Source organism: Nomascus leucogenys, chromosome 7b, assembly GCF_006542625.1.
Source record: "Nomascus leucogenys isolate Asia chromosome 7b, Asia_NLE_v1, whole genome shotgun sequence".
NCBI lineage: Eukaryota > Metazoa > Chordata > Mammalia > Primates > Hylobatidae > Nomascus > Nomascus leucogenys.
The window spans coordinates 90,718,404-90,736,307 of NC_044387.1; the positions used below are offsets into that span (position 1 = coordinate 90,718,404).

A 17,904-nucleotide genomic window follows, 5' to 3' on the forward strand; every position below is an offset into this window, starting at 1 on the left:
TGTTGGTGGGACTGTAAACCAGTTCAACCATTGTGGAAGTCAGTGTGGCGATTCCTCAGGGATCTAGAACTAGAAATATCATTTGACCCAGCCATCCCATTACTGGGTATATACCCAAAGGACTATAAGTCATGCTGCTATAAAGACACATGCACACGTATGTTTATAGCAGCACTATTCACAATAGCAAAGACTTGGAACCAACCCAAATGTCCAACAAGGATAGACTGGATTAAGAAAATGTGGCACATATACACAATGGAATACTATGCAGCCATAAAAAATGATGAGTTCATGCCCTTTGTAGGGACATGGATGAAACTGGAAACCATCATGCTCTGTAAACTATCGCAAGGACAAAAAGCCAAACACCACATGTTCTCACTCATAGGTGGGAATTGAACGATGAGATCTCATGGACACAGGAAGGGGAACATCACACTCCAGGGACTGCTGTCGGGTGTGGGGAGGGGGGAGGGACAGCATTAGGAGATATACCTAATGCTAAATGACGAGTTAATGGGTGCAGGAAACCAACATGGCACATGGATACATATGTAACAAACCTGCACATTGTGCACATGTACCCTAAAACCTAAAGTATATATATAAAAAAAATGAACATTTAGTACTTGATAAAAAAATAAACCATCTGAGGAAGATAAGAATTGCTAATGTTCAAGAGTATAAAAACTTCTGGAAAGTACTGAAAATGTACTTATGTTAAGTGAAGCTTGACACTATATATGTCATTATGAGTGGAGAAATGCAAAGCAAAACAGCAGTTTAGAAGCCATGGAAGACTGCGTTTCAGTCCCATCTCCAATGCTTGTTATCTGTGTGTCCTTGGAGGAGTGACTAAACCTGTCTTAGCCTTGATCCCTTGACTCTAAAGTATAAGTAATAATGCTTGCCTTCAAAGATTGTGAATTTTCTATTTCTTTTTATTCTTTTTAGACAGAGTCTCGCTCTGTCGCAGAGGCTGGAGCGCAGTGGCACGATCTCGGCTCACTGTAGCCTCTGCCTCCTGGGTTCAAGTGATTCTCCCATCTCAGTCTCCCGAGTAGCAGGGATTACAGGCGCATGCCACCATACCCAGCTAATTTTTTATTTTTAGTGGAGACGGAGTTTTGCCATGTTAGCCAGGTTGGTCTCAAACTCCTGATTTCAGGTGATCCACCTGCCTCGGCCTCTCAAAGTGCTGGGATTATAGGCGTGAGCCACCACACCCAGCCTGAATTTTCTATGTCTATTAGGATTAACGAGATGACAAAGTGTCTAAAACATTGTATGGGATCAATCAATTTCAGTTTTTGTTCCCATGATGAAGTTTGGGAATTAGAGCTGTAGATAAGAAAGTTATTTTTAATAATAACTTTTATAAATTATGGGAAGAAAATGGCAGAGGATAGCAGAACGAGCTATTAAGATTCTATATGAATTTTTAGATTTAAATAATTTTACTGGCTTATTTGTGCACATGGCACACACAAAAAGAACAAATTACATTCCGTAAAGAGCAAGTCTACCTCCTACTCTTTCCATTTGTCTCCTGATTCTTTTTCTGGTGGCAATTTCTGTTTCCAGCTTCTTATATATTCTTACATGAGAGGAATCCTTGATATTCTGGCCCCAAAGTGAGGGAAGTGTACAGTCTTTAGGAGGCCCTGTGGACCAAGGGCAAGGAAACTCGTGGTCAGAGAAAGACCAAATGTATAGGTCTAGATTTCAGGGAGTAAAACTGACAGTCTTGAACAGGAACCAGGATAAAGACAAAATATAATGGAGGAAAGAGCATTTCTAGAAGACAGGAGTTTGATAATCAGCTTAGCTGTTGGAAGAGGGAGGGGAAAAACTTTAGAGACAAAAATTACATCCAGAAGCCAAAGAATTATCTGTGGTTCAAAAAAGAATATAATATCAGCAACAGCTAGGCTGAAGATGGAGCATAATAGAACAAAAAGAAAAGGTTACTCTCAGGGCCTGGGTTTGCATTAAAATGAAATAATACAATACGTGAGGCATGGTGGCTCATGCCTGTAATCCCAGCACTTTGGGAGGCTGAGGCGGGTGGATCACCTGAGGTCAGGAGTTCAAGACCAGCCTGACCAACATGAAACCCCCTCTCTACTAAAAATACAAAAAATTAGCCAGCCATGGTGGCACGTGCCTGTAATTCCAGCTACTTGGGAGGCTGAAGCAGGAGAATTGCTGAGCCCAGGAAGCAGAGGTTGCAGTGAGCCGAGATTGCACCATTGCACTCCAGCCTGGGCAACAAGAATGAAACTCCATCTCAAAGAAAAAAAAAAATAATATGCATGAGTATGAAGGGAAAAATTAATGACTTTTTACATCTGCCAAGCCAGCTGAGGAGTATGAAAATGTATTTGGGATTTACCCTAAGAGTATATAATGAATATCCTGCAATGTCTGTGGATGATACTGATATTGAACTATGGTTAGACAGCAGTTGCCAGAGCAGGGAAGATGATAGAAACAGAGAAAATTTAAAAAGTCTTCCTCCTCTATGCCCATAGCTGATAGCAGAGAAGAGTAATCTTGAGACTCGCCAAGGATGGAAATGATATGGCCCCCACCTGCCAGCCTTAGCTTCACAAACTGGAGGACCCTTGATAGCATAGAAGAACCTGTGTGGATTCACGAGAATGACTTACTATTGAGATTCTGTAAGTGAAAGCATGAGATGGACTTGATTTTTTTTTTTTAGATGTGGGATCTTGTTACATTGCCCAGGCTGGAGAGCAGTGGCTATTCACAGGTGTGATCGGCACACTATGACCTGGAACTCCTGGTCTCAAGTGACCCTCCTGCCTCAGCCTCTCAAGCAGCTGGGACTATAGGCTCCTGACACCATATCCAGCTGAACCTGATTTTATATTCTCGTGGCTGACAACCTATTTAACTCCTCTGAACTACAGATTCCACCCACCTAATTTTTGCCAGTTTGTATGCAAAAGAACAACTTAACCACTTTTTATTTTCAAGCCACTTCCCTCCAGCCATGTACATTAAACCCATTTCAAAATAAACTTTGTCAAGAAAGCTTACCTACTTTCTAGACTCTAGATCAAAGATGTTTCCCCTCAACTTTCAGGCTTGAAATCTGTTATTTTCACTTTTTTTGTTGCTTCAATTCTTTCCTTCCTCCAAATATAATTTGTTAATCCTTTCTTCACAATACATTTCTCATTCATTGCTACAATGTAGCTCCTATAACTTATGCAAAATCCTATAACCTTCATGCTTGAACTCTGTTAATAGCCCCTTTGCTGGCATTCTGCATACATCCACATCTTTCTCCTCCAGTCCACTATCTACCTCAGTCTGTTACACACAGTTTGTGTCTATAGTGACATGATTCCTTTTTAATGAAATATGTCTACCTGCTTTGTTCAGCTAGTGATATCATATTCAATCTTTTGGCAACCCCTTCCTCTGAGTGACTTCCCTTATCTCCCCAGGCAGATTTGATGCCTGCCTCAATATCCAATATCTTACCAATGTCCTACCACTATATACCCTGTTGATATAGCAGTAAGGTTCATACACATATTTTGTATATGTGTATACTAATACTATAGTTTATACCCATAAAACTAAGATGATATTTCTTATGTGGTATGATAAGGTATGGTATGGTAAGGTAAGGTATAAAATAAATATAATGTTATTTATCTGTTATCTATTTTTCTCACTAAGCTATGAGCTCCTGGAAGGTAAGGACCATGTATTTTTAACTTGGTACTCAAAACCATGGTATGGTACATTGTACATATACACAATAAAAAATTATGTGATCTGGTTTAAGGTGACAGACTAGATGCAGCTGGGTTGTGCCTTTTCCATGCACAGAAACCAAAATATCAAGTGATATAGTTTGGCTGTGTCCTCACCTAAATCTCATCTTGAATTCCCATGTGTTGGGGGAGGGACCCAGTGAGAGGTAATTGAATCATGAGGGGCAGGTCTTTACCACTGTTCTCACGGGAGTGAATAAGTCACACGAGATCTTACGGTTTTAAAAAGAGGAGTTCCCCTGCACAAGCTCTCTCTTCGCCTGTTGCCATCCATGTAAGACGTGACTTACTCCTCCTTGCCTTCTGCCATGATTGTGAGGCCTCCCTAGCCATGTGGAACTGTAAGTCCATTAAACCTCCATTTCTTCCCAGTCTCAGGTATGTCTTTATCAGCAGCATGAAAACAGACTAAAACATCGAATAAACCATATTTGGAAAAGATCTTTTGAGAGAAAATACTAAAACTCAATACAGAGGCAATGGAAGACACTGTGATTGAAGAGGGAAGAAGTGGGGTTGCCTGCCAGGCAAGGACTGGCCCTCTGGATACAAGGAATGGGTGAATGAAGGAACCCTGGGGCACTGTGTTCCTGCCCTCAGAGATCCTAGATACAAGAGAGTTCCAAGACCCGTAAAGGTCTTTCTGGCTGGGGGAGCTCCCTAGAAACCAAAGAGATCCTGCTTGAACTTTCATGGGCACAAAATGCTTCAGTGTGCTGGGCAGCTGCAACAAAATGTGACTCTGGGCACCCACCCCTGCTCTGTGTCTGACCCCAAGCAGCTGCTACTGCTGCTCTCTGCCATACTGGGGAGTGAATGGGGCCCGGGCATGCTCATGTGCCCTAAAGACAAGCTCTACTTCCATTGCCATGAGACTGAAATGCATCCAAGTCACATGCCCCATGTCTGCTGTTCCCTCCTAAGACTGCCTGCCTGGCTGTTCTCATACAGGATGGCCCACAGTGTAGCTGCCATTGCTACCCCCCCTTCCTGAACTCAGTGTTTTGTTGGTGGTCTGGGAGCAGTTCACCCCTCCCTATTTCAGCCAGTGCTTGAGCCAGAGGGGCCAGAGGACAAGTCAGCTGGCCTAGTCCCAGTTCCCCAGGACTTGAGCACACCAACCAGGGGCTTGAGGATGAAATATGTGGTCTGATTTCAAGTCAGGGAGAAGCTCCCACTGTCAGAACACAGAGTGTGGCACAGGTTCGTGTGGTATGGGAGCTGGTACCTCTGCCTCTGCATGATTGGACCAGGAAGGGTGTGGCTAGAGAGTCATGGTTTTTGCCTCAGGATGTCTTGTGGTCTGGAATACCTGGAGTGGCTTGGTGATTTGGGTGTGAAAATGTGGAAATAGCCTACCCGTCTGGCCAGCTGCTAGGGCTGGATCCTGGAAAAATACCCTCCAGGTCAGGAATGTGGGAGCTGGGCAGGCGTCATGGCCACCTGCTGGGCTGAAAACCCTGACCAGCCCCTCTTCCTCTGAGTGGACTCTGTGGCACAGGAGAGGCACCTTTGCCCCTGCCTCTACCTGGAGGGTTGTCCCAGTGGCCTGAGAGCTGGTTCTAGCCATTGCCAAGGTTGGTGCTTGCATCCACCTTGGAGAACTTGGTCATGGGCTTGCCCAACCCAGTCCTACCCAGGTTTGCCCCTTACAGTAGCCTTGGCCGCAGAGCATGGGGCAGGACACCTGGGAGCTCTATGTCCTGCCCGTCACCTGGGACCCCACAGAACTTCCCCGATTAAAAAAGGCCATACATAAATTCCACTGCCATCACAATTGCCTTTTCCCTGCAAGTTCCACCTCTAGGCTGGGTGATGAACTGCATGTCCCATCACAGCTTTCCTTGATATCATTGTACAGCTCTCGGCTGGCTCTTACCCACAATCACCACCTGCTGGCCTGTAGAGTGAACTGCACAACCCAATATAATTTCTGCTGACAGAAGTACACAGCACTGGGGAAGAAGATGAGTCTCCTGAGACCTCCACCTCTCCATGTCTGTAGGAGATAGTGAACCTGACCACACACACAGGCTACCGCTACCATAACCTAAAAACAACAAGCATTTGAAAAAACTACTATAGGATCTCTGTAACTAAGGAATTTATATGGAGCCTTGGCCCCCTAAAAGCACAAAGAAACAAAAGAGAGAAGACTCAAATAAGCACAGTCAGAAATGATAAAGGTGACATATAATTGATACACAGAAGTACAAAAGATTATCAGAGACTACTTCAAGCATATCTATACAAACAAACTAGAAAAACTAGAAGAAATGGATAAATTCTTGGAAACATACAATCTTCCAAGATTAAACCAGGAAGAAATGGAAATTTTGAGCAGACCAATAGAGAGTAATTAAACTGAATTAGTAATAAAAAAAATCTTCCAACAACAACAACAACAACAAAAGCCCAGGATCCCAGATGGATTCACAGCCAAATTCTACCAGATGTACAAAGAAAAGCTGGTACCTATGTTACTGAAACTATTCCAAAAAGTCAAGAAGGAGGGATTTCTCCCTAATGCGTTGTATGAAACCAATATCACGCTGATAACAAAATCAGGCAAGCGCACAAGAAAAGAAGAAATCTACAGGCCTATATTCCTGATGATCATAGATGAAAACATCCTCAATGAAATACTACCAAACAAAATCCAATGGCACATAAAAAAGATAATATATCACAATGAAGTGCATTTTATTCTAGGGATGCAAGGATGGTTCAACATACACAAATTAATAAACGTGATTCACCACATAAACAGAATTAAAAACAGAAACCATATGATCATCTCAACAGATGTAGACAAAGCATTAAATAAAATTCAATATCCCTTCATAATTAAAACCCCCTATCAAACTAGGCACCAAAGGAACATACCTCAAAATAATAAGAGCTATCTATGACAAACCCACAGACAGTATCATGCTGAATGAGGAAAAATTGAAAGTGTTCCCCCTAAGGACTGGAGCAAGACAATGATGCTGACTCTTACCATTCCTATTTGACACAGTACTGGAAGTCCTAACCAGAGCAATCAGGCAGGAGAAAGAAATAGCGAGCACCCAGATTGGAAAAGAGGAAGTCAAATCATCTCTGTTTGCTAATGATGTAACTGTTTTACCAAGAAAACCCTAAACACTTTTCCAAAATACTCCTAGACCTGATAAATGACTTCAGCAAAGTTTCAGGATACAAAATCAATGCATAAACATCAGTTACATTTCTATACACCAATAACATTGATGCTGAGAACCAAATTAAAAACTCAATCCCATTTATAGTAGCCAGAAAAATGCATAGAAATACATTTAACCAAGGAGTTGAAAGATCTCTACAAGGAGAACTATAAAACACTGATGAAAAAAAATTGTCAGTGACAGAAATTAAGGGAAAAAAACCGACGTTCATGGATGGAAAAATCAATATTATTAAAAATGATCATACTACCCCAACCAGTCTACAGCTTCAATGCAGTTCCTATAAAATTACCAAGTTCATTTTTCACAGAATTAGAAAAAACAATCTTAAAGTTCATATAGAGCAAAGAAAAAAAAAAAGAGAGCCCACATAGCCAAAGCAATCCTAAGCAAAAAGAACAAGCCTGGAGGTATCACATTACTTCAAATTACAGTACAAGACTATGGTAACTAAAACAGCATGGCACCAGCATGAAAATATTAATAAACATATAGATCAATGGAAAGAATACAGAACAAAGAAGTAAAGCCACATACCTAAAACAAACTGGTCTTAGACCAAGTTGACAAAAATCAACAATGGGGGAAAGGATATCATATTCAATAAATAATGTTTGTTAGGAAGACTGGCTAGCTATATGCAGAAAAATGGTACTTTCTTATAGTATACAAAAATTAACTCAAGATGCATTAAAAATCTAAACATAAGGCCTGAAACTAAAAATCCTAGAAGATAACCTAGGAAAAACTCTTCTGGACATTGGCTTAAGAAAAGAATTTATGACTAAGACCTCAAAAGCAAATGCTACTGAAACAAAAATAGACAAATGAGACTTAATTAAAAGCTTCTGCACAACAAAAGAAATAATCAACAGAGTAAACATATAGCCTATAGAAGGGGAGAAAATATTTGCAAATTATGCATCTGACGAATGACTAATATTCAAAATCTTCAAGGAACTCAAACTCAACAAGAAAAATTCAAATAACCCCATTAAAAAATAGACAAAGAGGCTGGATGTGGCAGCTCTCATGCTTGTAATCCCAGCACTTTGCGAGGCCAAGTGGCCAAAGTGGGCAGACTGCTCAAGCCCAGGAATTCAAGACCAGCCTGAGTAGCATGGTGAAACCCTGTCTCTACTAAAAATAAAAAAATTAGCCAGGTGTGTGATGGGCACCTGTGGTCCCAGATACTTTGGAGGCTGAGGTGGAAAGATCTCTTGAGCCTGGGAGGTGCAGGTTGCAGTGAGTTGAGATTGTGCCACTGCACTCCAGCCTGAGTGACAGAGACGAGACCTGTCTCAAAAAAAAAAAAAAAAGTGGGCAAAGGACATAAATAGACATTTCACAAAAGAAGATATACAAGTGAGCAATAAACATGAGAAAATGCTCAACATCACTAATCAGAGAGATGCAAATTATACCACAATGAGATACTACCTTACGTCAGTCAGAATGGCTATTATTAACATTATCATTGTTTTAAGTTCAGGAGTACATGTGCAGGTTTGTTAGGTAGGTAAACTCATGTCATGCGGGTTTGTTGTAAAGATTATTTCATCACCCACATATTAGGCCTAGTACTCATTAGTTATTTTTTCTGATCTTCTCCCTCCTCCCACCCTCTTCTCTCAAGTAGGCTGCAGTATCTGTTGTTCCCCTCTATGTGTCCATGCGTTCTCGTCATTTGGCTCCCACCTATAAGTAAGAACATGTGGTATTTGGTTTTCTGTTCCTGCACTAGTTTACTAAGGATAATGGCCTCCAGCTTCATCCACGTTCTTGCAAAAGACATGATCTCATTCTTTTTTGTAGCTGCATAGTGTTCCATTGTGTATACATACCACATTTTCTTTATCCAGTCTGTCATTGATGGACATCTAGGTTGATTCCATGTCTTTGCTCTTGTGAATAGTGCTGCAGTGAACATTTGTGTGCATGTGTCTTTACGGTAGAATGATTCATAGTCCTTTGGGTATATACCCAATAATGGGATTGCTGGATCAAATTGTAGTTCTGTTTTTAGCTCTTTGAGGAATCACCATATTACTTTCCACAATGGTTGAATCAATTTACACTCCTACCAACAGTGTAAGTGGCATATATTTCTCCACAAGCTGGCCAGAACCTGTTATTTTTTGACTTTTTAATAACAGCCATTCTTACTTGTGTGAGATAGTATCTCATGTGGTTTTGACTTTCATTTCTCTAATAATCAGTGATATTGAACTTTTATTCATATACTTGTTGGCTACATGTATGTGTTCTTTTTTGAAAAGTGCCTGTTTGTGTCCTTTGCTCACCTTTTAGTGGGTTGTTTCATTTCTTTTCTTGTAAATTTAAGTTATTTATAGATACGGGGTATTAGAGCTTTGTCAGATGCATAGTTTGCAAATATTTTCTTCCATCTGTAGGTTGTCTGTTTACTCTGTTGGTAGTTTCCTTCGCTGTGCAGAAGCCCATAAGTTTAATTACATACCATTTGTCAGTTTTTAGTTTGGTTGTGATTGCTTTTGGCATCTTCATCATGAAATCTTTGCCCATGCCTATGTTCAGAATGGTATTGCCTAGGTTGTCTTCCAGAGCTTTTTTTTTTTTTTGAGACGGAGTCTCGCTCTGTTGCCCAGGCTGGAGTGCAGTGGCACGATCTCGACTCACTGCAAGCTCTGCCTCTCAGTTCACGTCATTCTCCTGCCTCAGCCTCCCAAGTAGCTGGGACTACAGGTGCCTGCCACCATGCCTGGCTAATTTTTTTGTATTTTTAGTAGAGACGAGGTTTCACCATGTTAGCCAGAATGGTCTCCATCTCCTGACCTCATGAACCCCCTGCGTCGGCCTCCCAAAGTTGCTGGGATTACAGGCATGAGCCACCGTGCCTGGCCTTCCAGACTTTTTATAGTTTTGGGTTTTACAATGATGAGTGATCTTTTAATGTGTTCTTGAATTCAGTTTGCTAGTATTTTGTTGAGGATTTTTGCATTTATATCCATCAGTGATATTGGTCTGTAGTTTTCTTTTTTGATGTGTTTTTGTTTTTTGTATCAGGGTAATACAGGTCTCATAGAATGAGTTTGGAAGCATTCTCTTCTCTGTTTTTCAGAATAATTTGAGTAGATTTGGTATTAGGTTTTTAAAAGTTTTGTAGAATTCATCAATGAAACCTTCAGGTCCTGGGCTTTTCTTGGCTGGGAGACTTTTTATTATGGCTTTGCTTTTGTTATTCATTATTGATCTGTTCAGGTTTTGGATTTCTTTATTGTTCAATCTTGGTAGGTTGTATGTATCTAGGAATTAATCTATTTCTTCCAGATTTTCCAATTTATTGGCATATTATTGTTGCTCATAGTAACCACTAATGATTCTTTAAATTTCTGTGGTATTGATTGTAATGCCTCCTTTTCCATCTCTAATTTTATTTATTTGGGTCTTCCGTTTTTTTTTTCTGAGTCTGGCTAGAATTTTGTCAATTTTGTTTATCTTTTCACAGAGCCAGCTTTTTCTTTCATTGATCTTTTGTGTTGTTCTTTTCATTTCAGTTTCGTTTATCTTTGCTCTAATCTTTATTATTTCTTTTCTATAAGTAATTTGGGGCTTGGTTTTCTCTTGCTTTTCTAGTTCTTTAGGATAAATCATTAGGTTATTTATTTGAAATTTTTCTTCTTTTTTGATATAGGTGCTTAGAGCTTTAAAATTCCCTCTTACTACTGCTCTCACTGTATGCCACAGGTTTTGGCATGCTGTGTTTCCATTACCATTTGTTTTAAGAATATTTTCAATTTTCTTCTTAATCTCTTCATTGACTCACTTGTTATTCAGGAGCATATTTTAAAATTCCATGTGTTTGTAGAGTTTACAACATTTCTCATTATTGATTTCTAGTTTTATCCCTTTGTGGCTAGATAATATGCTTGATTTTTTAAAATATAATTAATTAATTTTGAGACAGAATCTCACTCTGTCACCCAGGCTGGAGTGCAGTGGTGAGATCTTAGCTCACTGCAAGCTCCACATCCTGGGTTCACACCATTCTCCCACCTCAGCATCCTGAGTAGCTGGGACTACAGGTACCCGCCACCACGCCTGGCTAATTTTTTTTTTTTTTTTATATTTTTAGTAGAGACAGGATTTCACCGTGTTAGCCAGGATGGTCTCGATCTCCTGATCTTGTGATCTGCCTGCCTCGGCCTCCCAAAGTGCTGGGATTACAGGTGTGAGCCACCATGCCTGGTCTTTTTTGGAATGTTTTAAGACCTAACACATGGTCTATCTTTGAGAATGATTCATGGGATGAGGAAAAAATATATATTCTGCAACAATTAAATGAAATGTTCTGTAAATATATTTTAGGTCCATTTGGTTTATAGTGCAGATTAAGTCCAATGTTTCTTTCTTGTTTCTGTCTGGAGGATATTTCTACTGTTGAAAATGGGATGTTGAAGTCTCCAGCTATTATTAGATTGGAATCTGTCTCCATCTATAGCTCTAATAATATTTATTTTATATATCTGGGTGCTCCAGTATTGGGTGAATATATATTTACAATTGTTCTATCATCTTGCTAAATTGACCCCTTTATCATTATATAATGATCTTCTTTGTCTCTTATAGTTTTGGATTTAAAATCTATTTTGTCTGATATAAGTATAGCTACTCTTGCTCTTTTTTCTTTAGTTTCCTTTGGTGTGGAATATGTTTTTCCTTCCCTTTATTTTCAGCCTATGTGTGTCCTTATAGGTGAAGTGTGTTTTCTGTAGGCAACAGATCATTGGATCTTTCTTTTCTTTTTTTTTCCAGCCACTCTATATCTTTATATTGGAGAGTTAAGTTCCATTTACATTCAATGTTATTATTGATAAATAAGGACTTATTCCTGCCATTTTGTTATTTGTTTTCAGGTTGTTTTGTGGTCTTCTCTTTCTTCTTTCTTTCATTCTTGTCTTCTTCTAGTGACAATGATTTTTTCTGGTTATATGATTTAGTGTCTTGTTTTTTAGTTTTTGTGTGTCTATTGTATGTTTTTGGTTTGAGATTACCATGAGGCTTGCAAATACTATCTTTTAACCCATTATTTTAACCAGATAACAACTTAAAACTACTTGAATAAACAAACAAAAATGAAAATAGAACACTAATAAAAATTCTATACCTTAATTTTGTCCCCCTGATCCATAACTTTTTATTGTTTCTATTTATATATTATTTTACTGCTTATGTCTTGAAGAGTTGTTGTATTTTTTATTGCTTTATCTTTCAATCTTTCTACTTGAGTATTTTACATACCACAAGAAGAGTGTTATAATAGTCTATGATTTTCTGTGTACTTACTATTGCCAGTGAGTTTTGTACCTTCAGATGATCTCATATTACTCCTTAGCATCCTTTTCTTTCTGAACGAAGGGCTCTTTTTTATCATTTCCTGTAGGACAGGTCTAGTGTTGATGAAATACCTCAGCTTTTGTTTGTCTGGGAAAGTCTCTTTTTCTCCTTCATGTTTAAAGTATGTTTTTGCCAGATGTGGTATTCTAGGGTGACCTTTTTTTACTTCAGCACTTTAAATACATCATGCCACTCTCTCCTGTCCTCTAAGGTTTCCACTGAAAAGTCCACTGCCAGATACAATGGAGCTCCACTGTATGTTAGTTCTTTCTTTTCTCTTGATTCTTTTATGATCCTTTCTTCATCCTTGACCTTTGGGAGTTTGATTATTGAATGTCTTGTGGTAGTCTTCTTTGGGTTAAATCTGCTTGGTGTTCTATAATCTTCTTGTACTTGAATATTGAGATAGTTCTCTAGGTTTGGGAAGTTCCCTGTTATTATTCCTTTGAATAAACTTTCTCTCTCTCTCTCTCTCTCTCTCAATCTCTCTCTCTCCCTCCTGCCCTCAATCCTGCTCTCCTTCCCTCCCTCCCTCCTCTTTAAGGCTAATTATTCTTATATTTTCCCTTTTGAGGCTATTTTCTGGATCTTCTAGGCATGCTTCATTTTTTAATTCTTTTTTCTTTTGTCTCCTCTGACTGTATATTTTCAAACAGCCTGTCTTCAGTCTCACTAATTCTCTCTTCTCGTTGATGAATTCTTCTATTAAGAGACTCTGATGTATTCTTCAGTACATTCATTGCATTTTTCATCTCCAGAATTTCTGTTTGATCCTTTATAATTATTTCAATCCCTTTGTTCAATTTCTTTGACAGAATTTTGAATTCCTTCTCTGTGTTATCTTGAATTTCTTTGAGTTTCCTCAAAACAGCTATTTTAAATTCTCCACCTAGAAGACAACACATCTCAGTTTCTCCAGGATCGTTTCCTGGTGCCTTGTTTAGTTTGTTTAGTGAGGCCATGGTTTCCTGAAGGGTCTTGATGATTGTGGATGTTAAGTAGTGTCTGGACACTGTAGGGTTAGGTATTTATTGTAGTGTTTGCCATCTGGGCTTGTATGTGCCTGTTATCCTTGGGAAGGCTCTACAATCAGAGGTGGTGGAACCAGCCAGTCTTGTGTTGTTCTCATCAGGATGGTGATTTCTCTCAGGCCCTGGGCAGGTCCAGAGATGCCATTTGTACCCAAGGACTGGAGTCAAAACCTTAGAAATCTACCTTGCACTCTATTCTATGGTGGGTGAACTGACACTCAAACCACATGACACAGACTTTCTCACTCTTCCCTCCACTTCCACAGGCAGAGGTGCCTCATCCCATGGCCACCATCATCACAGGCCCACAGGGGCCTACTAAGCTACTGCTGATATTCAGTTACCACCCAAGGGCTCTCCAGTCAGCTGTGGTAAATTCTGCCAGGCCTGGGACTTACCCTTCATGACAATGGGCTCCTCTCCAGCCCAGCAGGTCAAGAAGTGCTGTCTAATGGGAGCCAGAGCCTGGAATCAAGAATCTCAAGAGTCCACTTGGTGCCCTACCCAACAGTGACCAAGTTGGTACTTGATTTTTGGTTCCTATGAATGTGCTCCCTTTGTGTAGATAGTTGTCAAGCTTAGTCTTCCTACTGGGAGGGATGATTGGTACAACACTCTATTCTACCATCTTGTTCCACCCCTCCAATCCATCTAATTTTGATGTGTGGCACTTGGTAGTTGATTGATGCCACATACATGAACTATACTGTAGTCTAGACTTTTGCTTTAATAAAAGTATAAATTTGCCTTAATCTCTTTGTTTTTGTTGTCTCTTGATTGTTCTGAATTTAGGTGCAGGAAAGTGGTCCAAAAACCCTGGTCTGTGAAACTTTCCATAAAAATGTCGGTTAAAAGTGTCATCCTCCTCTGAAATTCTATAGTATTGAAAAGGTAACACTCTCGAAAAGGGCTTTTTATTTTATATTCATCTGTGAGCCATTTCTCTGTGGTAAGACTATAAGAAGCAGGAATAAAGAATAGATTACCTTATACTTCTATTATCCTTCTTAGATCCTGGTTAGATTGTAGGCACTTTAAATTTGAGTGTGTTTACATATTTTCTCACTTCACATTTTCCTTGTCCCAAAGACGTTTTATGCACCTTTATCTTTCTATCTGCATGTTTAAATATTAAATATTAAATAATTTGCAAAAATAATAATTTCTCTATATAATAAGTATCTTTAAAAAAGTAATTACATATACATTATTGTTGTCTCATTAACATTTTACTAAAATAATTTTTAATTTACCTTAAATTTTCTGACATTATAATATTTTTTCATGTTATAAAATAGCCTAATGTACAAGAAAATATTACTAAGTGACATAACATATGAAAAGCCCTTTGTAAGCTCCTGGGTGCAATTTTTAATACCATTTTGTTATTAAGATTAGAAGACTTCAAAAATAATTTATTCTGAAGATATTTTGGCCATTAAAATATTTTCTAAAATATTACAAAAACAGAACTTCCCGATTTTGTCTCTTTCTCTGTTTTACTTTCTGTTCCTCCTTACATGCTAGTAAGTCTTCATGTGGTCTCTCTTTTTATTCTCTTTTGTAGATGTCATATTCTTACTAGTTAATCATCCACAGTCAGCTATGGGGAGATTGCTGCTTTAAGGCTATATTCATCAGCTTGGTGGTTATGATGTTTTGGTGATTTATGGATGTTTATGACCCACGTATGGATACAAATGAGGGCTGTTACTGTCCCATCGCCTTCCTTCCCAGGTAACTATACTGCCATACCATCTGTGAACTAAGCCAAATAGACAAAAATCTATAATTGTAAAACTAGTCACACCTCCAGTAGAAAAGAACCTCAAGACAGATACCTCCAGGCAGTCTTAGGTAAACCAGCACACTGCAGTGGCACAGATGACTTTGAACTGCACCAGCTCTAAAGACAAAATTCAATACGATATTTAGACATTCTCATTACACATGTGTGCATCATCAGGAGGCATGTTTTCACTTCTGTCTCTCTGGTTTAGATTTTCAAGGCAAGACTTTGAAAAAGAATGGCTTGAAGGAGAGAGAGGAACTATACACATCCTTATATGCTGAATTTTCACATTAGTTAGTCCTTAGGTCAGCCTTATTGGATGAGACTTTGGTGATGATGAGGCAGCTTGCAGGCATACCCCAGAAAATACCAGTCGAAACCCAGGTTGTGAAACTGCCAAGTGCTGACAAGCATATATCAACAGGCTGGAGGAGATATAAGAGAAATGGTCCTTGGCCCATGATGTATGTACTGTATCTGGGATATTTAATGATGAAGATTAAAAACATCAACCTGTGTTTATCTAATCTATTATTTCAGCACTGATGTTTACAGCAGATTAAAAATGACTGGTCATAATTGAAAGAAATGTAAAAGAACACAGTAACTTATACTACACAAAAATATTTTTCATGGCTTAATCAAATGAGCACTGTGTTTTAAGGGATTAAATATATGCTTAACTACCAGATTTCTACAAATCATGCTAAAATTAAATCAGGAATATACACAATTAAAACAGCCAATGGTAATTATTTAATGAGTGATTATTATAGGACGTTAGTCTTTAATTGAAATTAGCTATCTGTGATAGTCATTAGTACTATACTAAATATTTTACATTTATTTCTAAAATAATATAATGTTATAGCAATTTTAACTTATATTATGTAAGAAATGGTCCTCTGGTAGCCAGGCAATAGTCTCAACTAGTATAATAGGTAAGAAAGTTCCTTATAAATTGTGACATGCAATTCAACTATAACCTTTAAAAAAATAAAGTTAGAAAGTTTCAAAAGCTTAGATTTCAGATATATTGGCATTAAAAGTGTCTTAGAAGACATATCCACCCTCTAGAAACAGGAAAGTAGGCTAAATCAATTTTCCAAAACATATACTCTGAAATGTTATTATGTATATAAGAATTTTAATGATTAAAAGATTAAGAAAATGATTATAAATTATACCATTATTTCAAAGTTCAAACCGTGTATAATTTTGTATTTTCACACTTGACTCATTTCTCATCTTTCCTTCTAACTTCCCTGTTTTCTCTCCTTGTCTTTGGAAATTATAACTTTAAATATTTCTCTCCAGACTTGTGTCATGTCTAATGTATGACAATTTTATGTCCATGCTGAGGGAATGAAGAACCTCTTTAACTTAATTAATGTCACATGTCCTAATAGTGACGTGTTTGACAGAGATTTGCCATCACAGTTCAAGGATGCAGGCTCCTTTAAGAATATTGGCTCTGACCAAGACATTTAGATATGCAGGAGGTCATGTGGTGTGCCTCCACCTGGAGGCAAGGGGTTCCCTGGCTCCACATAGCTGCTGGAAACCTCAGCCATCTATGAGCATGCCTGCATGAATTAAAGATTCCAGTGGATGCAAGAAGATTAGAACTCTGATTCACATGAGTTCTTTATACATTCCAGGCTTCTCAGGAGAATCTGGCAAAACCACCTAGGCAATAGCCCTAACATTGAGGGTGTGCCCAGAAATATGTTTTAGCTTGCTAGGGCTGCCATAACAAAGCACCACAAAGTGAGCAGCTGAAACAACAGAAATGTATAGTCTCCCAGTTCTGGAGGCTAGAAGTCCAACATCAAGGTGTCGTTAGGGTTGGCTCTGTCTGAGACTGTGAGGAAGAATCTGTTCATGCCATTCTCCTAACTTTTGGTGGTTTGTGGCAATCTTTGGCCTTCCTTGGCTTGTAGATGTATCATCCCAATCTCTGTATTCATGGTTGCAGGACATTCTCCATGTTGGTGTGTTTGCATCGAAATTTCCCAACCCCCTTTTAGACGGAGCCTTGCTCTGTCACTCAGGCTGGAGTGCAGTGGCATGATCTCGGCTCACTGCAAACTCCACCTCCTGGGTTCACACCATTCTCCTGCCTCAGCCTCCCAACTAGCTGGGACTACAGGTGCCCGCCACCATGCCCAGTTAATTTTTTGTATTTTTAGTGGAGATGGGGTTTCACCGTGTTAGCCAGGATGGTCTCGATCTCCTGACCTTGTGATCTGCCCGCTTTAGCCTCCAAAAGCGCTGGGATTACAGGCATGAGCCACCACGCCTGGCCCCAAATTTCCCCTTTTTATGACACCACCAGTCACAATGGATTAAAGACCCACCCTATCCCCATGGTGACTTAATCTTGACTAACTACATCTGCAGTGACAGTGTTTCCAAATAAGGTCACATTCTGAGGTAGTGCAGGTTAGGACATCAACATATGAATTTTGGAGGGACACAATTTAATTCATAACAGAATATCTAGGAGGTCAGTGGTCCTTGAAATGCCATGAATGGGCTGGAGTGCATAGAGTGGTAGGTTGAGGTCATACAAATAAAAGCTACGAGATTGCCTAGGGCCTTGTGGGTGGGTGGTAACATCTCAGGTTTTTACTCTGAATGATACAGGGTTTTGAACAGCAGAGTGACATGAACTGATT

The 17,904-nt window shown here is 39.1% G+C and overlaps 1 long non-coding RNA gene across 1 annotated transcript in view; it reads left to right on the top strand.

Moving 5' to 3' along the window:
- LOC115835911 overlaps nt 1-17,904 on the top strand; it is a 93,983-nt gene that overhangs the window by 22,457 nt on the left and 53,622 nt on the right. Inside the window, exons 3-4 of the long non-coding RNA XR_004030868.1 lie at nt 2,538-2,687; nt 14,999-15,168. This is a non-coding gene — a long non-coding RNA (uncharacterized LOC115835911). The remainder of the gene's footprint in view (nt 1-2,537; nt 2,688-14,998; nt 15,169-17,904) is intronic.